Source organism: Triticum urartu, chromosome 5A (assembly GCF_056163025.1).
Source record: "Triticum urartu cultivar PI428250 chromosome 5A, HENAU_Tu73, whole genome shotgun sequence".
Taxonomy (NCBI): domain Eukaryota; kingdom Viridiplantae; phylum Streptophyta; class Magnoliopsida; order Poales; family Poaceae; genus Triticum; species Triticum urartu.
This window is the reverse complement of record NC_141877.1, coordinates 451,864,952-451,890,846: the sequence shown is the minus strand read 5'-3', so window position 1 is coordinate 451,890,846 and position 25,895 is coordinate 451,864,952.

Here is a 25,895-nt window from a genome sequence, read left to right as displayed (position 1 = left end):
AGACGAAATGAGCAACTCGCACAATTCTACGACAAGGGTTATATTAACAAAACAGGATCACAGGCACCTTACAAGCCCCCACGGGACGCATCTTTGATTTCTCGTAGGGAACAGATCCTAAAAGGACGCTAACTACACGCGCCCCTGCAAAAGACGCCATCATCAACAGTGGGCCGTCGAGCACCGGCGCCAACCCCATCCAGATCAGAGTCGGCGACGGCCTGACGAGCCCGCCCCGCTCCAGGAGCGGCGCCGGCTCGGGGGCTCGTAGCTGTCGTCGCTCGTCTCTGGAGTGGCAAAGAGCTCGCCGGAGTCGCTGGAACCTCCGACACCTCCGCCGCCTGAGGAGCCTCCAAGGGAGCGGTCGGCGGGCCCAGTCCTCGCCGTAGCAGGGTCCCGACCACCTCTCCCGGGGCAGCACTCCAGCCGGCGCCCCGTTCGCATCAAAGACATTGAAGAACATCACCGAAGCACCGTCGTACTCCAAGTGGATCGCGAAGGCGCCTCTTGTCCTGTAGACCCGGGCGATTTCGCTCCAGCCTCGAGTCATGAAGACCTCGCCCGGGGCAACGACCGCGACCTCTGCCTTGGTCGCGAGGGTGCTACAGCTGGCGTGCTGCAGCCAAAGCTCCAGGAGTTCTCCCTGCGGGATGATGGAGGCGAAGAAGGGAGGAAGGCGAATCCAAGACTGAGGAGGCATGGCGGCGTGGAGCACGAACTCTCGGGAGGAGCCCTCGGTGTGGACCCAGGGGGGACGACCCACACCTTCATGACCCGTCGGCGCCGACAGCGGCGCCGCCCGTGGCGATCGGCATCGACTCCTTCAGAGCCCTCGATGTGGGCGTACAAGGGAAGCAGGAACCCCGGTGGTGGCCGCTCGCACCAGGGCCTCGACACCACCTGATGGCCCCCCTCGCCCCGGCCGCAGAGGGCGAGCCGTTTCTTCGGCGGGAGCGGGTCTGGTTCCTCTCGGGGAGCCTTTCCCTTCTCTGCCGTCAAGAACCGGCGGATCGGAGCCATTGCAGCAAGACGGTGCAAGGACCGAGAAGAAGGAGAAGCAAGAAGGGATGGACTAGAAGGGCGCGCGACGTTCCGTACTTATGGCCGGCGAAGGCTAACCGCCGACCTCCACGATCACAGGTAATCATGATCCGCTTTACATGCAGGGACTTGTCCAATCCGTGTAGTTGCCGAGGTGCCGTGGGGAAGTGGAGGCGCTCATGTCCAATCAACCGCCACGCGGCGCCCAAGGCCGCAGGATGTTAGGGCCCGCGGCGCTTCGCTCTTGCCCTTTCGCCTCCCTGCACAGCCAAGTCCGGGCGCGCCTTGGGCCCGGGGGCTACTGTCGGCGTTCTGGGAACGGGGGTCCCCAGAGTTGAATTCCTGCGGCCTGCGGCGTGGCTCAAAAGGGGGCCCAGCGCGGCCCATCTTCATCAACACAGACCCAAGACCCTCGCGAGGGGCCAAGCCTCGCGGGGCGGACGATACGGAGCTTCCTCAGGCACGGCCTCATTAGGCTGGCTCGCAAAGAGGCGGAGAGATCAAGGCGGGGTACCTCTCGTGCAGTGTCCTCCTTTCCTCTTTGGTGCAAAGGGAGCAAGCGCAGGCGAGAGCATCAAGCAAAGGCACCTGTTTCGGTGCAACGAGACCAAGACCAGTCCAATGGCAGGGAGGAAGTCATTGTGGAGCCCAAGCCAGCGTCACCACCAGAGCCTTTGGCAGGCGAGGACCAACTTTAGTCAGGATAAGTGTACCAGATGTTCCCCTTCAAAATGGCCAATTGTTGGCGCCCTTCCCGCTCAATATTTGGGAAGAGGCCTAGGGCCTTTGCCTATAAATAGTACTAGCCACCCCCAGGGTAGGGGAGATAGAGAATCGGCCAACCCAGAAACAAGCTGGGATCGGATCGAGTAGCATCACACACACACACACACAGAGAGAGAGAGAGAGAGAGAAGGGTGATTGAACTCCTCCTAGCAGTTCATCCCCACAGCCAAGAACAGACCCTCGCGAGGCTGTTCTTCCTTGTATTGCTCATCATCATCAGCCCAAGAGGCAATCCACCACACCACACACTGGAGTAGGGTATTACACCACAACGGTGGCCCAAACCAGTATAAACCCTGTGTCTCTTGTGTTGTTCTTTCCATAGCTTAGATCTTAGCGAGGCGGAGGGGTGCAGGTAGGTAGAAGGCGACAGACCCCAGTGTTCAAACCTCAAGGGTCTGCCGGAACCCAAAATCCGACAAGAGATATAGCGCAAACTTGGGAAGGTCTTCAACGAACCACCGGTAGGATTGAGAAGAAAGAAAGAAAGAATTGATACAATAACAACGGAAGAGAATTCTTGAATGATCCACCATAAGAATTAAAAATGAAGGTAGGAAAGGCACAATTCATCGGGGAGAATTTGAAAACGGATGAAGATACTTGAGGGAAAATAGATACAAGAGAACGAAGAGATCCCGAGCTGATTAGCGAATATTTGAATGATGCACCGGTAAGATTTTTGGAGAACAGTAGCTGAAAGCTAAGGATGAATAAACCCGAAATGATGGCCTTTGGAGAATCAAACTGAAAAGAATCTTGAATTTGCTCCGGATTGTGAAAAGAATTCTCACAATCAAAAACGATTATGAGAGGATGGCATCAAGCTAGAACTATGAATCTTGAGAGACGGATAAGATTGAGGAGAAACTCTTCTTCGGTCTTCAAAATCTGAGAATGACGACGAGAAACACCACCATGATTTGTTGAGGCACTCCGGAATGAAAATTAGAAAGGTTGAACCAACGATGAAAGAATTTGAAAGGTCTTGGAGAAATACATTTGACTGATGACAATTCATTCTTACGTCAAACTTTGAAAAGAATTTGAGAAGCTCCGGGAAAATTAGAAGGGTCAGGTAAGATCCTGGGAAAAGACCTGTGGGTTAGGGCCCACTCAAAAGAAACATCGTTGAAAGATTTGAAAGAGAGATTGCACCGGTTGAATTAAATGACTTGAATGAGATAACAATCTCAAAAAGGCTTGAACAAATACAAAGTGGAAGCACGAATCTTCGAGATATCTTCAGCACTCCAGAACAAATGAATAGCGAGGAGTGGATGATTAAGATGTGCACCGGCATGAGAAAGCATTTGAAACGAGGAAAAAAGGATATGATCAACACCAAAAGCTTGATTTGAATCCACCGGAGAAGATAAAAGAAACGAAGAAAGATGAACTAGAAGCTCCGTTAGTATCTTCTTGAGAATCACCGGATAAGAACATTGAAAGAAAAGAATGAAGAGACTTCACAAGCATAAGATGGATACTTGATTGAGAAATCTGAGTCCTTGAAGAAAACAAAGGGAGGGAGGGCGGGAAAACAAAGACAACTTGGGACGAAAGAAACAAACACCGTTGACGAAAACTGAGTTGATCTTGCGGATGTTGAAAATGATCGGATCCACTTGACGAGAAACACGCCGGTTGAAAAGGATTGACATGACAATCTCGATTATCATGAAGGATTAATATTCACATAGGAATATGAGAAGACCGCTTAGGAAAGGCATGGAATCAACACTTGACATTGAAGCAACCCGAATACCACAAACACAACAAAACAAAGGATTGGCTTGCAAAATAAGCCGGAAACGAACATATGATAGAGATTTCGTCCGAAGTTTTCGTGGTGGGGCCCACACGGGCTCGATCGTACAACACCATCATGTACAAGGCAGTGCACATGACATACGAAGTGTCCCCGAGTCAGCATAGCCAAGGACTCTTTAAGACACAACGAGACCACTATAAAACCAACCGTGGATAGGCGAACCACTAGACGTCGAACCCCAATCTCATATCATGCATCTGTCGGAAAGATATCCTAAGGGCTACTTCAATTCCCACTTATAAACTCCCGAAACTTTCTGGTTATGCAATCAGGTGTTGGGGATACAGGGGAAGCATAATATCTCACCCAAAACTAGCAAATCCTACATCCAGTTGTATCCATCCTTCAACACATAACCAAGAAACCTTCGGAAATCATTTACCTCAACCTTCGAAAAGCATCCGTTATACAAGTTATGGCAATACTCCCGAACTCCCGCCCCAATACTGGGTGGCGTCGAGGTTATCTCGCCAACAACTGCATAAAAGAGATTTTCGATGTCGGCGAAACTCAGGTATTCCAGAGCTGCAATGATAAAATTGTGACGACAACACCTCGGAGCTCAAATCCCCGGGACACTGCCACAACCTCTAAATGTCAGGAGGCACCAAGAACAATGTTCCCGTCACAAAACCATCGGAACGATTCTAAGATACCTGCGTGATCCTAAAAAATCGTGAAATTTTAGAAGAGAAGAGTCAAAACTTCTACGTCAGGAGGCCTCACCAGAGCGACGAAGGGACTGAGAAGTAAAAATAATCCTACTCTCCGATATATATAGTCCTATAAGACTCAAAACATTTTGCTAGACTCAACAACGTCAGCGATTTGATCAAGCAGGGGGCTCCTAAGTCGGGGAAGGCTCTGATACCAACTTGTAACACCCACGATGCGGCTATATCTCCCACGTGTCAGAGCACGACTTAGAGGCATAACCGCATTGTAGGCATGTGGCAAGAGGGGTAATCTTTACACATCCCATGTACTGAATAAGAAAGGGATAAAGAGTTGGCTTACAATCGCCACTTCACACAATACATAAATATAGCATTACATCATCCAGAATACAATCAAGGTCCGACTACGGAACCAAATAAAGAAAGGCAACCCCTAATGCAAAAGATCCCCGATCGCCCTGACTGGGCTCCACTACTGATCAACCGGAAATGAAACAACAGAGCGAACATGATCTTCATCGAGCTCCTCCTTGAGCTCAGTTGCGTCACCTGCACTGACATCATCGGCACCTGCAACTGGTTTTGGAAGTAATCTGTGAGTCACGGGGAATCAGCAAGCTCACACCCTCGCGATCAAGACTATTTAAGCTTATGGGTAGGAAAAGGTAGTGAGGTGGAGTTGTAGCAAGTACTAGCATATATGGTGGCTAACTCACGCAAATAAGTGCGAGAAGAGAAGCAAGGCAATGGTCGTGAACTAGAAGTGATCAAGAAGTGATCCTGAAACTACTTACATTCAAGCATAACACAAGAACCGTGTTCATTTCCCGGACTCCGCCGGAAAGAGACCATCACGGCTACACATGCAGTTGATGCATTTTAATTAAGTGTCAAGTTATCTATAACCAGACATTAACAAATTCCCATCTGCCCATAACCGCGGGCACGGCTTTCGAAAGTTCAAAACCCTGCAGGGGTGTCCCAACTTAGCCCATCACAAGCTCTCATGGTCAACGAAGGATATTCCTTCTCCCAGGACGACCCAATCAGACTCGGAATCCCGGTTACAAGACATTTCGATAATGGTAAAACAAGACCAGCAAAGCCACCCGAATGTGCCGACAAATCCCGATAGGAGCTGCACATATCTCGTTCTCAGGGCACACCGGATTGTCCAAGATTCCGGTAGACCAACCGAGAGTTGCCCCTGGTGGCCACCGGCTGCTGGCAGGTTGGACCAACACCCAGAGGAGCACTGGCCCGGGGGTTTAAAATAAAGATGACCCTCGGGCTCCGGAAACCCGAGGGAAAAAGGCTTAGGTGGCAAATGGTAAAACCAAGGTTGGGCCTGCTGGAGGAGTTTTATTCAAAGCGAACTGTCAAGGGGGTCCCATTCCACCAACCGCGTAAGGAACGCAAAATCAAGGAACATAACACCGGTATGACGGAAACTAGGGCGGCAAGAGTGGAACAAAACACCAGGCATAAGGCCGATCCTTCCATCCTTTACCAAGTATATAGATGCGTTAATTAAATAAGAGATATTGTGATATCCCAACAAAACCATATTCCAACATGGAACAATTTTCATCTTCACCTGCAACTAGCAACGCTATAAGAGGGGCTGAGCAAAGCGGTAACATAGCCAAACAACGGTTTGCTAGGACAAGGTGGGTTAGAGGTTTGACAACACAATATGGGAGGCATGATATAGCAAGTGGTAGGTATCGCGGCATAGCAATAGAGCGAGCAACTAGCAAGCAAAGATAAAAGTGATTTTGAGGGTATGGTCATCTTGCCTGAGATCTCGCAAGGAAGAAGAACAAGTCCATGAAGAAGACAAATGGACGAAGTCAAACGGATCCTCACAAACGCGACGTTATCGAAACTAACCCAAAGAAGCAACACCGGAAAGAAGCAAACAACATAGTAAACAACCAAGCATAACATGGCATGATGCACAACCAAGTATGATGCATGTCCGATTTAAATATGCATTGCATGGCAAAGTGCACAAACAAAAACTACAAGTTAAGTGGAGCTTAATATGCAACGAGTTGCATATTGACGGAACACCACATCAATTATTTAGTTCTTTCTCGTTTAGGTACTCAACAATATTAAATGTTGTTGAACATGGCAAGAGGAGAAGCATAAAGAAATTATCTATTTAAGCAAGTTTAAATGAGGCCGGAAATTAACACACAACAATTCCGGTGAATCCCCATATGCATATAGCAATTTAATGCAAACAACAATTTTAACCATTTTAAATGTTGTTATAATGATGCGGATGACATTGCAAGTTTATGCAAGTTTATGAAAATGTGGACATGATAAGATATGAGACATTTGTCATCGTGGCAAAAACGAAAGGGGTGCCATGGCAACGAAACCGAAAATGATGCCACGGCAACATTCCGACGATCCGGTAGCTCACAGGGATACCGATGCAAAAGGAAGTGGGTGTGAGTGTGTCATGCAAGATGATGGGGTGCTACCGGATACCAGATTCCCACATGTCGATGGCAAGGCAACGAGGAACTCGCAAAGAACAACTCGGACACAGTGCAACCACGAGCATCTCATATATCACTCAACATTCGTTCACGGATGTCGTCTCGGTGGTTATACCTTCGAAGCATGTAATCGGGTTGGTTCGGGTTCGTCGATGGAAGTAGAGGAAGTAGTCGTTCCACGATGGTAGTAGAAGTAGTGGTACTATCGGTCCTCGACGATAGTTGTACTCGCATGCTCCAGGGTCGAAGGTAGAGGTTCTCGCGATCTCGGCGACGGTAGTGGTACATGTTTATCTTGGATGAGTTTCCGTAGATGTTCGGGCCAACGAGGGGGTACTTGGCGCAACATAGGTCTACGGGGTCGTCGGGTACACGTTCACATAGTAGTCGTACACATCGACGGCAGTGGTACATGGCGAGGAACTTGACGTCCACGGGGTCTTCGAGGGTCAAGGTAGTAGTACTCGATCGTCTCGAAGAGGTACTTGTCGAATCCAACGACCTCGAGGCGACGATAGGCATTCATGGGTCTTCGGCGACGGTAGATGTACACAACAAAGGTAGTAGTATGATGCATTAGATCGTCATGGTATTTAGGGTTTCCAAACTTGCCGGTCTCGTCAACGCAAAATGGTATTTGACGTTCCTAGCGATTCCCAAGACGGCGGTAGAGGTACACTTGATGTGTTGTGGTACTTGGCAGAAAAATCACAAAGAAGATGCTTGGCGGTCCTTGTTGACCGGGTACTTGGTGTTATTTCCTGTTCTGTGGTCGACCTTGGCGTCAACCGCAACAGCAAGTGGAGGTACACAAACAGCAACAGCAGGTTGCAGGGTGGTCGAACTCAGGCGGTTGACGGTGCGGTCACGCGAGCAGCGCTCACGTACTGAAACTGATGAAGCGGGCGGCGACAGCTTCGTGCGTTGGATCGAAGCAGAGACGAGACCCTGCGGCAGGAAGTGACTGTGGACAGTTGAGGCGAGAGGAGCCGGGCGGAGCAGGCCCGATCCAGCGTCAGGGACGGCAGGGACGGGAAGGACACACACGGTTGCTCTGGTCACCGGCGGCCAAGGCAGCAGATAAGGACGGCGGGCGGAGCTCGAGGTAGTGGAAACATGGTCCATGGCGCGCTCGACGACGGCGGAGAGGCGGCTGCGCTAAGCAGAGGCAGGGCCGAGGACGAACGGGTCGAGGGGCTCCTCCCCTGGCGACGAAGCTGACGATGCGGTGGCGCCGGGTAGACGAGGAGGCGGCGAGGGAGGTCCTGGACCCGCTGCGGGAGGCGAGGCGCTTGAGGGCGCGGCGAGGCTATCGTGGAAGACCGGTGCAGAGGCGGAGGAAGGGCTCCGGCGAGGGGACGTCGAGGGCGAGCCGCGTCGAGGGCGGCGATGCCATGGCCGTGCGGGCAGGCGAGCTCAGGGGACCGCGGGGGGTAGGTTTGAGGGGTCTCACTCCTCTCCTTTCCTGCGGGTGGCTACACGAGCGATGGAGAGGGAGAGATCGAGAGGAGGGAGTGGCGGCGCAAGTGGATCGCGAGGGAGAGGACGAGGGGATCGTGGGATGAGGGAGTGGATCGGGCAAGGGAGCGACTAGGGTTAGGAGGGGTGCGGGCCTAGGAGGGGCATATGGGCCTGGGAGGCCGGTCGGCTTGGCTGGGCTGCCGACCACGGCTGGGCCTGGGATCCCTCTCCCTCTTAATATCTCTTCTATTGCCCAGAAAAGAAAAAAAAAATAACAAAGGAAAGAAAAAGAAAAGAAGGGTGGAGACATGATTTGGACATGGGGATAAATTTCCCGGACTTGCAAAAATGTGCATGTTCCAAGAAAAATGGAGTGGGCATTTTTGAAAGTTTAAATTCAAACTCATTTGATTTAAAATCAAATGGTTTGAATAGGAAGTGAGTGTTGGGAAGGTTCAAAAATGTTTCGGATTTAGGAGTTTCTCGGGAAAATGAAGAAAGATATAATGCAAAGTTAGAGGCCAAGAGTTGTGATAACAAAGGCATTGGGATTTTATTTTTTCCAAGTGTGTTTATGGGTGATTCTGAAAAAATGAAATATTTAAAAATAGCTCCCTAATATCGGGAGGATATTTTATAAAGAGAATCACCATGTGAATTCCCTCGGTTTAAATGGATCAAAGATCCATGCCATTTATTTAGTTGAGTTAAAAAATAAATGACATGATGGCATGATGACATGATGCAATGCACAAATGCAAAGATGAATGCAACAGACAAAACAAATTACCCGACGAAACTCGGAAAACCAAGGAAGGCATCTGAAGCTGCAGTCTTGGGGCGTTACAATAAAAGAAAACTACAAAAAAGGAATTGAGGTTGCTTCATATGCTTCATCTTATTAATGTCTTTCATGAAAATAAGGATTCCAATAATTGTGCCAAAGTGTTAGAAGAAGAATGCATTAAAATGTTTGGCACTAAATCTTTGAATGATGAGCATGATTGCAATGTTGTTAGTACGAACTCTTTGAATATCCATAGTACTAATGATGGTTGCACTAGTCATGCTGAAAATTTCTCTTATAAGCATGTCAATTTTTGTGGAGTGCATAGAGTTTGCAAGTACACACCAAATAGGAAAGATAGATTTTGCAAGAGGCTTAAGTATTTAGAAACTAAATGGTTGCAAGAAAGGCTAGATGTTTGTGCTGAAAAATTAATTTTTCTTAGCCATCCTTGTGAACTTTGCAATGAACGTGGTCATTTAAATATCCAATGCAAATTGTTTCATGATCGAATCGTGTCCAAAAATTGTGATGACTTGATTTCCCTTGCACATCATAATGAATTTAGTTTGCTTCTGGGTTATGAAGAAATGAAACGTATAACTAAGGATCTTCCAGAATTTTTCCTTGATAAAGTTCTTGATTTTGACCTAGAGGAAATTTATATGTATTGTGCGGTGAATTGCATTGAAAATCCTTATATTGCCAATTACATAAAGACAAGAAAACAAATAGAAGATCAAGAGAATACTAATGAAAGGTAAGAGACTTCCCAATATCCTCCTATTATTTCTTATGATGAATCAGGTAACAAGGAGGAGCCTTCTATTCAACCAATCTCATTAATAAGGAGCTCCAAAAAGAGGATTAAACCCACACATAATGTGAAGAAGAAAAAGAAAATACGGAGAAGCAAAGGTAAAAACGTATCCCTCCCAAATGATGTTGCTCCTATTACTCATTGTGATGATGATAATTGCTATACTATTGTTACTATCCATACTATTAATGATGAGAGTGATTATGCTTATGATATGAAAAGGCCCAAGCTTGGCGATGCTATGTATGATGAGAATGACATGTTTGAGAATTTATTTGCTGCAATTAATGTTTGTCCCAAGATTGGGGATGCTATGTTTCATGAAAATGATATATTTAACCTCCCAAGTTTTGATATGCTAATTTATTATGATGATAGCATGCCTCCTATTTATGATGGTTGTATTGATGAAAGTGGGTTTTGAAGGGTGTAAACTTTAGGAAGTAATGATCCCACTATTTTGAAGGGTGTTGAATCTTATTGTGTAATTATGAAAGGGATTTGGAGAGGTCATGACTTTATTTAGTAATGATTCCACTATCTTGGAAGAGGTTTCAATTGATTATGATGAGAACAAAGTTGTTACTTATGATGATTATTGTAATGACACTTATGCTATAAAAAGTAGTGATGATTATATTTATAAAACTTGTCATGATTACCCTTCTTCTGAACATTACTCTTTTAATGTGGAAACAATTTATAGTATTCGAGTTTCTTATGATACTCCCACTATTCCAAATGAGAAGAATTTTGCTTATGTGGAGAATAGTAAATTTTCTATGCTTGTAGATCATGAAAATAATGTTTTATGTGATGGTTATATTGTTGAATTCATTCATGATGCTACTGAAATTTATTATGAGGGAGGAATATATGCTTGTGGGAATTGAAATAATATCAAGTTTCCTCTCTATGTGCTTAAAGTTTTAAAGTTATGCTTGTTTTGCCTTCCTATGCTAGTTGATTATTGTTCCCATAAGTTGTTTGCTCACAAAATCCCTATGCATAGGAAGTGGGTTAGGCTTAAATGTGTTAGTCATATTCTTCATGATGCTCTCTTTATGTTTCAATTCTTATCTTTTATGTGAGCATCATTGAAATCATCATGCCTAGCTAGGGGCGTTAAACGATATCGCTTGTTGGGAGGCAACCCAATTTTATTTTTGTTCTTTGCCTTTTGCTCCCATTTATTAATAAATAATTCATATAGCCTCTGTTTAGATGTGGTTTTATGTTTTAATTAGTGTTTGTGCCAAGTAAAGCCATTAGGATCTTCTTAGGTGATTGTTGTTTGATCTTGCTGTAAAAAACAGAAAGTATGCGCTCACAAAAATAATTATCATTTTTTACCAGAGAGCGATAAAATACCAATTCCAACTGCAGTAGATCAATATACAATTTTTCCTGGTCTTCCTAATTTTTCAGAATTTGTGGAGTTATAGAAGTATTCGAAACCTCCAGATTACTATAGAATGTTCTATTTTTGACAGATTCTGTCTTCTATGTGTTATTTGCTTATTTTGAAGAATCTATGAGTAGTATCGGATGGTATGAACCATAGATAAGTTGGAATACAGTAGATACTACACCAATATGAATTTAGAATGAGTTCCCAACAGTACGAAAAGTGGTGATTTATTTTCTTATACTAACAGAGCTTACAAGTTTTCTGTTAAGTTTTGTGTTGTGAAGTTTACAAGTTTTGGGTAAAGATTCGATGGACTACGGAATAAGGAGTGGCGAGAGCCTAAGCTTGGGGATGCCCCAGAAGGCATCCCCCCTTTTGTCTTCGTTCATCGGTAACTTTACTTGAGGCTATATTTTTATTCACCACATGATATGTGTTTTGCTTGGAGCGTCATTTTATTTTATTTTGTTTTGCTTGCTGTTTGAATAAAATACCAATATCTGAAATTCTTAAATGTTAGAGATTCTTCACATAGTTGCATAATTATTCGACTACTCATTGATCTTCGCTTACATCTTTTGGAGTAGTTTGTCGTTTGCTCTAGTGCTTCACTTATATCTTTTTAGAGCACGACGGTGGTTTTATTTTGAAGAAATAGATGAACTCTCATGCTTAACTTATATTATTTTGAGACTCTTTAGAACAACATGGTAATTTTCTTTGGTTATGAATTTAGTCCCAATATTATAGGCATCCAAGAGGGATATAATAAAAACTTCCATATAGAGTGCATTGAATACTATGAGAAGTTTGATACTTGATAGTTGTTTCGAGATATAAAGATGTTAATACTAGAGTCGTGCTAGTTGAGTAATTTTGGAATTGAGAAATACTTGTGTTGAAGTTTGCAAGTCCCGTGGCATGCACGTATGGTAAACGTTGTGTGAAAAATTTGAAGCATGAGGTGTTCTTTGATTGCTTTCCTTATGAGTGGCGGTCGGGGACGAGTGATGGTCTTTTCCTACAAATCTATCCCCCTAGGAGCATGTGTGTAGTGCTTGGTTTTGATGACTTGTAGATTTTTGCAATAAGTATGTGAGTTCTTTATGACTAATGTTGAGTCCATGGATTATACGCACTCTCACCCTTCCATCATTGCTAGCCTCTTCGGTACCATGCATTGCCCTTTCTCATCTCGAGAGTTGGTGCAAACTTCGCCGGTGCATCCAAACCCCGTGATATGATACGCTCTATCACACATAAGCCTCCTTATATCTTCCTCAAAACAGCCACCATACCTACCTATTATGGCATTTCCATAGCCATTCCGAGATATATTGCCATGCAACTTTCCACCGTTCCGTTTCTATGAGATGCTCCATCATTGTCATATTGCCTTGCATGATCATGTAGCTGACATCGTATTTGTGGCAAAGCCACCACTCATAATTTTTATACATGTCACTCTTGAATCATTGCACATCCCGGTACACCGCCCGAGGCATTCATATAGAGTCATATTTTGTTCTAGTATCAAGTTGTAATTTTTGAGTTGTAAATAAATAGAAGTGTGATGATCATCATTATTAGAGCATTGTCCCGTGTGAGGAAATAAAAAATGAGAGAAAAAGAGAGAAGGGGCAATGCTACTATCCTTTTACCGCACTTGTGCTTCAAAGTAGCACCATGGTCTTCATGATAGAGAGTCTCTTATTTTGTCACTTTCATATACTAGTGGGAATTTTCATTATAGAACTTGGCTTGTATATTCCAATAATGGGCTTCCTCAAAATGCCCTAGGTATTCGTGAGCAAGCAAGTTGGATGCACACCTACTTAGTTTCTTTTGTTGAGCTTTCATACATTTATATCTCTAGTGCATCCGTTGCATGGCAATCCCTACTCCTTGCATTGACATCAATTGATGGGCATCTCCATAGCCCGTTGATTAGCCGCGTCAATGTGAGACTTTCTCCTTTTTTGTCTTCCCCACACAACCTCCATCATCATATTCTATTCCACCCATAGTGCTATGTCCATGGCTCGCGCTCATGTATTGCGTGAAAAGTTGAAAAAGTTTGAGAATACTAAAGTATGAAACAATTGCTTGGCTTGTCATCGGGGTTGTGCATGATGGGAGCATTTTGTGTGACGAAAATGAAGCATGGCCAAACTATATGGTTTTGTAGGGATGAGCTTTCTTTGGCTATGTTATTTTGAGAGGACATAATGATAACCCACAAGTATAGGGGATCGCAACAGTTTTCGAGGGTAGAGTATTCAACCCAAAATTATTGATTCGACACAAGGGGAGCCAAACAATATTCTCAAGTATTAGCAGCTGAGTTGTCAATTCAACCACACCTGGAAACTTAATATCTACAGCAAGGTATTTAGTAGCAAAGTAATATGATACTAGTGGTAATGGTAGCAAAAGGTAACGATAGCAAAAGTAAGGTTTTTGGTATTTTATAGTGATTGTAACAATAGCAACGGAAAAGTAAATAAGCGAAGAACAATATATGAAAAGCTCGTAGGCAATGGATCGGTGATAGAGAATTATGCCGGATGTGGTTCATCATGTAACAGTCATAACCTAGGGTGACACAGAACCAACTCCAATTCATCAATGTAATATAGGCATGTATTCCGAATATAGTCATACATGCTTATGGAAAAGAACTTGCATGACATCTTTGTCCTACCCTCCCGTGGCAGCGGGGTCCTAGCGGAAACTAAGGGATATTAAGGCCTCCTATTAATAGAGTACCGGACCAAAGCATTAACACATAGTGAATACATGAACTCCTCAAACTACGGTCATCACCGGGAGTGGTCCCGATTATTGTCACTTCGGGGTTGCTGGATCATAACACATAGTAGGTGACTATATACTTGCAAGATAGGATCAAGAACTCACATATATTCATGAAAACATAATAGGTTCAGATCTGAAATCATGGCACTCGGGCCCTAGTGACAAGCATTAAGCATAGCAAATTCATAGCAACATCAATCTCAGAACATAGTGGATACTAGGGATCAAACCCTAACAAAACTAACTTGATTACATGATAAATCTCATCCAACCCATCACCGTCCAGCAAGCCTGCGATGGAATTACTCACGCACGGCGGTGAGCATCATGAAATTGGTGATGGAGGATGGTTGATGATGACGACGGCGACGGATTCCCCTCTCCGGAGCCCCGAACGGACTCCAGATCAGGCCTCCCGAGAGAGTTTAGGGCTTGGCGGCGGCTCCGTATCGTAAAACGCGATGAATCCTTCTCTTTAATTTTTTTCTCTCCGAACACGAATATATAGAGTTGGAGTTGAGGTCGGAGGAGCTCCAGGGGGCCACGAGGTAGGGGGCGCGCCCAGGGGGGGCAGGCGCGCCCCCCACCCTTGTGGCTAGGGTGTGGGCCCCCTGGTCTTGATCTTTTGCCAGTATTTTTTATTATTTCCAAAAATAATCTCTGTGAAGTTTCAGGTCATTCCGAGAACTTTTGTTTCTGCACATAAATAACACCATGGCAATTCTGCTAAAAACAGCGTCAGTCCGGGTTAGTTCCATTCAAATCATGCAAGTTAGAGTCCAAAACAAGGGCAAAAGTGTTTGGAAAAGTAGATATGACGGAGACGTATCAACTCCCCCGAGCTTAAACCTTTGATTGTCCTCAAGCAATTCAGTTGACAAACTAAAAGTGATAAAGAAAAACTTTTACAAACTCTGTTTGCTCTTGTTGTTGTAAATATGTAAAGCTAGCATTCAAGTTTTCAACAAAGATTATAAACTAACCATATTCACAATAATGCTTAGGTCTCATTTTTACTCATATCAGTGGCATAATCAACTAGTAAGCAATAATAATAAATCTCGGATGACAACAGTTTCTCAAAACAATCATAATATGATATAACAAGAAGGTATCTCGTTAGCCCTTTCTGAAACCGCATAACATAAATGCAGAGCACCTTTAAAGATCAAGGACTGACTAGACATTGTAATTCATGGTAAAAGAGATCCAGTCAAGTCATACTCAATGTAAACTAACAATAATGAATGCAAATGACAGAGGTGCTCTCCAGCGGGTGCTTTTTAATAAGAGGATGATGACTCAACATAAAAGTAAATAGATAGGCCCTTCGCAGAGGGAAGCAGAGATTTTGTAGAGGTGCCAGAGCTCGGTTTTGAAAGAGAGATGAATAATATCTTGAGAGGTATACTTTCATTGTCAACATAACAACCAAGAGATGGCGATATCTTCCATGCTACACACATTATAGGCGGTTCCCAAACAGAATGGTAAAGTTTATACTCCCCCTCCACCAACAAGCATCAATCCATGGCTTGCTCGAAAAAATGAGTGCCTCTAACTAACAAGAGTCCCAGGGGGAGTTTTGTTTGCAATTATTTTGTTTTGATTTGCATAAAGCATGGGACTTGGCATCCCGGTGACCAGCCATTTTCTCGTGAGTGAGGTGTGGAGTCCACTCCTCTTGAGAATAACCCTCCTAACATGGAAGATACGGACAACCCTAGTTTATACATGAGCTATTCGAGCATACAAAACATGATATTTATTTGAAGGTTTAGAGTTTGGCACATACAAATTTACTTGGAACGGCATGTAGATACCGTATATGAAGGTATAGTGGACTCATATGGCATAACTTTGGGGTTTATAGAATTGGATGCACAAGCAGTATTCCCGCTTAGTACAAGTGAAGGCTAGCAAAAGACTGGGAAGCGACCAACTAGAGAGCGACAATAGCCATGAACATTCATTAAAGTTAATGAACATCGAGTGCAAGTATGAGTAGGATATAATCCATCATGAACATAAATATCGTGAAGGCTATGTTGATTTTGTTTCAACTACATGCGTGAACATGTGCCAAGTCAAGCCACTCGAATCGTTCAAAAGAGGATACCACCCTATCATACCACATCACAACCATTTTAATAGCATGTTGGCACGCAAGGTAAACCATTATAAGCTCCTAGCTAATTAAGCATGGCATAAGCAACTATAATCTCTAATTGTCATTGCAAACATGTTTATTCATAATAGGCTGAATCAGGAACGATGAACTAATCATATTTACAAAAACAAGTGAGGTCAAGTTCATACTAGTTTCTCCCATCTCAATCAATCCATCATATATCGTCATAATTGCCTTTCACTTGCACGACCGAATGATGTGAATAATAATAACAGTGCACGTGCATTGGACTAAGCTGGAATATGCAAGCATTCAATAAACAAGAGAAGACAAGGTAATATGGGCTCTTTTGTCAGATCAACAATATTGCATATAGGAGTCACTTCAACAATTTAATTATGGTCTTCTCCTATTGACCCCCAAAGAAAAGAAAAGAAATAAAACTATTTACACGGGAAAGCTCCCAACAAACAAAAGAAGAACAGGAAATCTTTTTGGGTTTTGTTTTTAATTACTACTACAGGCATAGGAGTTAAAGCTAGCTAAAAGCTACAACTAATTTTTTTATTTTTCTTAAGGTTTATTAAACACACAAGAAGAAATCATAAAAAATAAATAAACTAGCATGGATATCACAATGAAAAAGTATGAGCACCGACAACTAGCAATGAGTGTGTGAACATGAATGTAATGTCGGTGGGAAATACGTACTCCCCCAAGCTTAGGCTTTTGGGCTAAGTTGGTCTAATGCCATGGTTGGCCTGGCGGATATCCAAAGTTGTAGTTGGGGCCATACTGAGTTGCATCAGTCATTGCATCGTGGGCTGCAGCTTGGAGGCGAGCTATCTCAGCCCTCCTCTTATACTCTTCCGCCTCCTCTCTAGTTATAAAATATCTCCCTTTTTCCTGAAAGTCAAATAAAGTAGAAGCAGGGAGAGCAACGTGATAGGTGCGTCGTCTGTCAAAGATTAGTCGGTAATGGAGGAACTGATCGTTCCTCTCAACAAACTAATGACGAACCATAGCCTCATAATCCAAATAAGCAGGGGGCAACTCAATATCATCCTCACGTATGGTTATACCAAGAAAATTAGCTATGCGGGTTGCATAAATTCCACCAAAGAAATCTCCATTAAATCTATTAAGATGCAACTTACGTGCAACAATAGCTCCCAAATTATAAGATTTATCTCCTAACACGGCACTCCTAAGAATACTGAGGTCAGGGACAGACATGTGACATGCTTCATCTTTACCATTAATGCATCTACCTATGAAGAGAGCAAACTAATGTATAGCAGGAAAATCAATGCTCCCTATGGTAGCTTGTGTTATATCTCTAGATTCCCCCACAGTTATACTAGCAAGAAAATCTCTAAACTCAGATTTATGAGGTTCCCTAGTACTACCCCATTGTGGAAGTTTGCAAGCAGTGGTAAAATCCTCTAAGTCCATAGTATAAGAATTTTCATAAAGATCAAACAAGACAGTTTGAGAATTGCGTGAAGATGAAAATTCAAACCTCCTCACAAAGGAACTAGTGAGATAGTGGTACTGACGACACTTCTCTGCCTCGAAGCTCACAAGATCAGCATTACGCAAATATGCGTTAAATTCTTCCTTAATTCCTGCTCGGTCCATGAAGTCCTCTGAAGGCCATTCACAAGGCCGCACTGGAGCGTCCCTTGGTGGCTCATCATCAGCATCACGCATTGCAAGCCTAGGTCCTTGTTTCCTTGAAGAACCACCTTGGTACATTTTTCTAAACATATTTCTTCCTCTTAAAAATTTCTGAAATTTTTAGTAACTTCAAATAGAAGTAAACCAAACTCAACAAAATTGATAGCAACTACTCCTACAAGTGCCTAGAGCCTCTATCATGCGTTAGAACTACTTGGAACCATATAAATTTCGCATACAAGATCAAGAACATGGTCACCTAGGCAGCACAAATTTGCAATGAATAAAGCACTAGAACAAAAACTAATTGGACCAATGGAGGAGTCACATACCAAGGAACAATCCCCCAAAGCAGTTTTGTGAGAGGTGCTTTGAGCAAGGAGATCGGAAATCGCAGCAAAATGAGCTAGAACTCGTGCTTGAGCTTGATAATGGTGTTTGTGGGAGGAAGAAGGAGTGTGTGGGTGCAGGAATAAGTGGAGGAGGGCCACCGTGGGCCCATGAGGCAGGGGGCGCGCCCTCCACCCTCGTGGCCAAGTGGATGCCCCCTTGTTGTGTTCTCAGTGCCAAATATTCTCAAATATTCCAGAAAAAATCATATTTAAATTTCAGGGCATTTGGAGAACTTTTATTTTCGAGGTATTTTTAAATTGCACGGATAATCAGAAAACAGACAGAAATTACTATTTTTGCTTTATTTAAACTAAATAATAGAAAGTAAAAAGAGGGTACAGAGAGTTGTGTTTTCTAAATTCATCCATCTCATGATCATCAAAAAGGAATCCATTAACAAGGTTGATCAAGTCTTGTTAACAAACTCATTCCGAATAACATGGAACCGGAGAATTTTCGAATAACACTAGGTTACCTCAATGGGGATATGCCCATCCCAAACAATAAGAATATCATATTTCTTCTTGATAGTAGGAAGAGGAAATTCAAAACCTCCAAAAATAATCGATGGAATTTTTCCAATAGAATTGATACTATGGACTTGAGGTTGTTTCCTTGGAAAGTGTACCGTATGCTCATTACCATTAACATGAAAAGTGACATTGCCTTTGGTACAATCAATAACAGCCCCTGCAGTATTCAAAAAGGGTCTCCCAAGAATAATAGACATACTATCGTCCTCGGGAATATCAAGAACAACAAAGTCTGTTAAAATAGTAACATTTGCAACCACAACAGGCACATCCTCACAAATACCAGCAGGTATAGCAGTTGATTTATCAGCCATTTGCAAAGATATTTTAGTAGGTGTCAACTTATTCAAATCAAGTCTACGATATAAAGAGAGAGGCATAACACTAACACCGGCTGCAAGATCACATAAAGCAGTTTTAACATAGTTTCTTTTAATGGAGCATGGTATAGTGGGTACTCCTGGACCTCCAAGTTTCTTTGGTATTCCACCCTTAAAAGTATAATTAGAAAGCATGGTGGAAATTTCGGCTTCTGATATCTTTCTTTTGTTAGTAACAATTTCTTTCATATACTTAGCATAAGGATTCATTTTGAGCATATCAGTTAATCGCATACGCAAAACGATAGGTCTAATCATTTCAGCAAAGCGCTTAAAATCCTCATCATCCTTTTTCTTGGATGGTTTGGGAGGAAAAGGCATGGGTTTTTGAACCCATGGTTCTCTTTCTTTACCATGTTTCCTAGCAACAAAGTCTCTCTTATCATAACGTTGATTCTTTGATTGTGGGTTATCAAGATCAACAGAGGTTCAATTTCTATATCATTATCATTACTAGGTTGAGCATCAACATGAACATTATCATTTACCTTATCACTAGTTTCATGTTCATTACCAGATTGTGTTTTAGCATCAGAAATAGAAATATCATTTGGATTCTCAGGTGTTTCAGCAATAGGTTCACTAGAAGCATGCAAAGTCCTATCATTTTTCTTTTTCTTCCTTTTAGAAGGACTAGGTGCATCTATATTATTTCTATGAGAATCTTGCTCAATTCTCTTAGGGCGGCCTTCAGGATACAAAGGTTCCTGAGTCATTTTACCAGTTCTAGTAGCGACTCTAACAGATAGTCCTTATTCTTACTATTTAATTCATTGAGCAAATCATTTTGAGCTTTAAGTACTTGTTCTACTTGAGTGGTAACCATAGAAGCATGTTTACTAATAAGTTTAAGTTCACCTTTGACATTAGCCATATAATCACCCAAGTGTTCAAGCATATCAGCACTACGTTTTAATTCTCTACCAAGATAAGCATTGAAGTCTTCTTGCTTAACCATAAATCTATCAAACTCATCTAAGCATGGGCTAGCAAACTTGGTGAATGGGATTTCAGCTTTATCATATCTATAGAGATAATTTACCTTTACTACCTGTGTCGGGTTATCAAGACCATGTGTTTCTTCAATAGGTGATGGATTAAAACCATATATTTCTTCAACATGCGGTAAATTAACACCATGTATTTCTTCAATAGGAGGTAAATTCTTAACATCTTCAGCTTTAATACCCTTTTCTTTCATGGATTTCTTTGCCTCATGCATATCTTCAGGACTGAGAAATAGAACACCCCTTTTCTTCGGAGTTGGTTTAGGAATAGGCTCAGGAAGTGTCCAATTATTTTCATTTGTCAACATATTATTCAATAGAATTTCATCTTCATCCGGTGTTCTTTCCCTGAAAACAGAACCGGCACAACTATCCAGGTAATCTCTGGAAGCATCGGTTAGTCCATTATAAAAGATATCAAGTATTTCATTTTTCTTAAGAGGATGTTCAGGCAAAGCATTAAGTAATTGGAGAATCCTCCCCCAAGCTTGTGGGAGACTCTCTTCTTCAATTTGCACAAAATTATATATATCCCTTAAGGCAGCTTGTTTCTTGTGAGTAGGGAAATATTTAGCAGAGAAGTAATAATTCATATCCTGGGGACTACGCACACAACCAGGATCAAGAGAATTAAACCATATCTTAGCATCACCCTTTAATGAGAATGGAAATATTTTAAGGATATAAAAGTAGCGAGTTCTCTCATCATTAGTGAACAGGGTAGCTATATCATTTAATTTAGTAAGATGTGCCACAATAGTTTCAGATTCATTGCCATAAAAAGGATCAGATTCAACCAAAGTAATTATATCAGGATCAATAGAGAATTCATAATCCTTATCAGTAACAAAGATAGGTGAAGTAGCATAAGCAGGATCATATTTCATTCTAGCATTCAGAGTTTTTTGTTTAAGCTTAGCTAATAATTTCTTAATATCACTCCTATCATTGCAATCAAGAAAGTATCTTTTAGTTTCTTCATCCATAACATAGCCCTCAGGCACAATAGATAATTCATATTTATTAGGAGAGCCTTCATAATAACTTTCATCAGTATTATCAGTTTCAATAATTTCATTCTCTCTAGCCCTAGCAAGTTGTTCATCAAGAAATTCACCATGTGGCATAGTTGTATCAAGCATAGAAGTAGTTTCATCAAGTATCATGCATAGCAGAAGTGGCATCATCAATAATATGCGACATATCATAATCAATAGCAAAAGCAGGTTTAGGTGTCGCAAGCTTACTCAGAACAGAAGGTGAATGAAGTGCAGAGCTAGATGACAGTTCCTTACCTCCCCTCGTAGTTGAGGGATAAATCTTGGTTTTTGGATCTCTCAAGTTCTTCATAATGATAAGAAGATATAAATCCCAAGTGACTCAAAGAATAAAGCTATGCTCCCCGACAACGGCACCAGAAAATAGTCTTGATAACCCATAAGTATAGGGGATCGCAACAGTTTTCGAGGGTAGAGTATTCAACCCAAATTTATTGATTCGACACAAGGGGAGCCAAAGAATATTCTCAAGAAATTCAACTTAATATCTGCAGCAAGGTATTTAGTATCAAAGTAATATGATAGTAGTGGTGATGGTAGCAAAAGGTAACGATAGCAAAAGTAATGTTTTTGGTATTTTGTACTGATTGTAACAATAGCAACGGAAAAGTAAATAAGCGAAGAACAATATATGAAAAGCTCGTAGGCAATGGATCGCTGGTAGAGAATTATGGAGGATGTGGTTCATCATGTAACAGTCATAACCTAGGGTGACACAGAACTAGCTCCAATTCATCAATGTAATGTAGGCATGTATTCCGAATATATTCATACGTGCTTATGGAAAAGAACTTGCGTGCCATCTTTTGTCCTACCCTCCCTGTGGCAGCAGGGTCCTAGCAGAAACTAAGGGATATTAAGGCCTCCTTTTAATAGAGTACCGAACCAGAGCATTAACACATAGTGAATACATGAACTCCTCAAACTACGGTCATCACCGGGAGTGGTCCCAATTATTGTCACTTCGGGGTTGCCGGATCATAATACATAGTAGGTGACTGTACACTTGCAAGATAGGATCAAGAACTCACATATATTCATGAAAAGATAATAGGTTCAGATCTGAAATCATGGCACTCGGGCCCCAGTGACAAGCATTAAGCATAGCAAAGTCATAGCAACATCAATCTCAGAACATAGTGGATACTAGGGATCAAACCCTAACAAAACCAACTCGATTACATGATAAATCTCATCCAACCCATCACTGTCCAGCAAGCCTACAATGGAATTACTCACGCACGGCGGTGAGCATCATGAAATTGGTGATGGAGGATGGTTGATGATGATGACGGCGACAGATTCCCCTCTTCGGAGCCCCGAACGGACTCCAGATCAGCCCTCTCGAGAGAGTTTAGGGCTTGGCGGCGGCTCCGTATCGTAAAACGCGATGAATCCTTCTATCTGATTTTTTCTGTCTGAACACGAATATATAGAGTTGGAGTTGAGGTCGGAGGAGCTCCAGGGGGCCCACGAGGTAGGGGGCACGCCTAGGGGGGCAAGCGCGCCCCACCCTCGTGGCTAGGGTGTGGGCCCCCTGGTCTTGATATTTTGCCAGTATTTTTTATTATTTCCAAAAATAATCTCCGTGAAGTTTCAGGTCATTCCGAGAACTTTTGTTTCTGCACATAAATAACACCATAGCAATTCTGCTGAAAACAACGTCTGTCCGGGTTAGTTCCATTCAAATCATGCAAGTTAGAGTCTAAATAAGGGCAAAAGTGTTTGGAAAAGTAGATACGGCGGAGACGTATCACATAACTGCTTGGTTAATATGCTTGAAGTATTATTGTTTTTATGTCAATATTAAACTTTTGTCTTGAATCTTATGGATCTGAATATTCATGCCACAATAAAGAAAATTACATTGATAATTATGTTAGGTAGCATTCCACATCAAAAATTCTGTTTTTATCATTTACCTACTCGAGGACGAGCATGAATTAAGCTTGGGGATGTTTGATACGTCTCCAACATTTCTATAATTTTTTATTGTTCCATGCTATTATAATAACAATCTTGGATGTTTTATATGCATTTATATGGTATTCTATATGATTTTTGGGACTAATCTATTAACCTAGAGCCCAATGCCAGTTTCTATTTTTTTCTTGTTTTTGAGTTTTACAGAAAAGGAATACCAAACAGAGTCCAATTGACGTGCCAATTTTTGATGATTTTTTATGGACCAAAAGAAGCCCTCAGAGTAAAAGAGTTCGGCCAGAAGAGTCTCGGGCCGTCCACGAGGGTGGGGGCGCGCCCTACCCCCCCGGGCGCGCCGCCCTTTCTTGTGAACGACTCGGGGACCCCCTGACTTGTCCCCGACGCCAAAAATTCCTATAAATACCGAAACCTCTAGAAAATAACCTAGATCAGGAGTTCCGCCGCCGCAAGCCTCTATAGCCACCGAAAACCAATCTAGACCCGTTCCGGCACCCTGCCGGAGGGGCGGAATCCCTCTCCGGTGGCCATCTTCATCATCCCCGCACTCTCCATGACGAGGAGGGAGTAGTTCACCCTCGGGGCTGAGGGTATGTACCAGTACCTATGTGTTTGATCTCTCTCTCTCTCTCGTGTTCTTGATTCGGCATGATCTTGATGTATCGCGAGCTTTGCTATTATAGTTGGATCTTATGATGTTTCTCCCCCTCTCCTCTCTTGTAATGGATTGAGTTTTCCCTTTGAAGTTATTGTCGGAGTAAGTAACCACGGGTAGCCTAGCCGGCTCCCCCTGGCCTTTCTGAAAAAATTACGAGCCGATCCGGCTCTCAAGAATCCAAGACATGGGGCCACCTTCCCCTGGCCGGCTGTCTCCCAGGCCGGCTATTGGAAGGCGGCCCGACTTCAGCCGTCATGAAGAAAGCCGCGGGTGGGCCGGCTCCGAGGAGCCGGCTGCGAGAAGGACGACTCCAAGGAGCCGGCTCCCATAAAGCGGTCAAGACCGTACCCTCGAAGTCTGCATCCACATAACGGCGATGTGACGGGGCGTGGCTACAGTGAAGCCTGCCACCCCCGAATCCCAGAGCGCGCCTGGCACAGTGCGCCGTATGGGTGGCCATGACCCCTCCGGCGCAGCACTGTTGCCACGTTGACCCTGATGTCATCCACGACGGGCTACCAGTACAGCCCACGGGCGGTGGGCCCCTTCGGGCAGAGAGACACCCGAAGGCGGCCTGGCCTCCCCGGTCGGCCCAAGACGGAGCCGGCTCTGTCCAGCCGGCTTGCCACCCCCTCGAAGGAGACGCCCCATTAAGGAGACAAGACGCGGTGAGGCTACAGTGGTCACCCGTCGGACGGCAGCACTGTAGCCACGCTTACCTCGGCGAAGCCCTTGTCACCAAGATTGAGCAACAGTAACCAGCCACCGACAAGGCCCTGGACAGTGGGGCCTGCCTGTCGACCAAGGAGCCGGTAGCTGGCGGGACCCACTAGCCGGCGGGCCCCAGCAGTCGGCGCAGAAGCCAGAGAGCGAAGACACAGACGGCTGGGCCCCATGCCCAGCCGGATTACCATTGTACCCCCGGGGGGTAGGCCTATATAAACCCCCGGGACACCCATGCAAAGGATTGATCCCTGCTAGTTTTAGGCACCACGTAGGGAGGAGAAGAGAGCAAGCAGAGCCCTTCTTCCTCCTCTCGCCAAACAGCTCAAGGAGCATCGTGTAGCTACTTGTTCATCTAGTGATCATGCGGAGACCCCGCAGAGCAGCAGTAGGGGTGTTATCTCCACGGAGAGCCCCGAAGCTGGGTAAGATTCGCCGGCGTGCATGTCTTCGCCTCATCCCGTTTCCAGGCACCGACGATGTTTTACTGGCTCCCACAATGATAAGCCACCCATTGGCATATGTCGCACCTACCACCTGACATTTGGCGCCCACCGTGGGGCCAGGTGCACCGTCGTCCGGAGACCTGTTCTGGACGGGAACCCTCTTCCTTCCCCGCGAGCGTAGCCAGCCCGGCACGCCCGATGGCGCTTGCCACGACGCGCTGCAAGGCGTAACCAACGCCTGTGCGGCGAGCAGCCTCGCTTATCTCCTCGACAAGACCCTCATCTCCGATGAGCTCGCCCCCGACGCGGGCACCGACCACCTCGTCAACCTCATCGGCCGGCTCCATGTCTCCGGCGAGCCTGCTGTGGACTTGGAGTCGGTTGGCTCCACCGATCCGATGCCTGTCGACTCCAACACGGCCTCATTCGACACCTTCCCCACCAACGTCACGATCTACAATGACCCGCTTCCCCGAGCCGATGGCTGCGACGCTGTCACCACCGAGGTGATGGTCATCGGCCACGACGGCGCTGCTGACGAGAGTGCCCACGACGCCCCGCACGCGGCGGTCCACGACTTGTCCATCCCCCTCCCGACCGACGCCGACGCTGAAGCACTGGAGGCTCGCCGCCTCGCCCTCCTCGCGGAGGGCCGGAAGTTGGTTTCCATGAGACGCCTCGCTGAGGTCCACCGACGCGAGGCCGACCGCGCCGCCTTTGGCACGCCGCCCCCAGGCGGGCCCAGCCGGGTCGGCGTAGTCAGACAGCGCGGCGCTGTCATTGCCGACACGT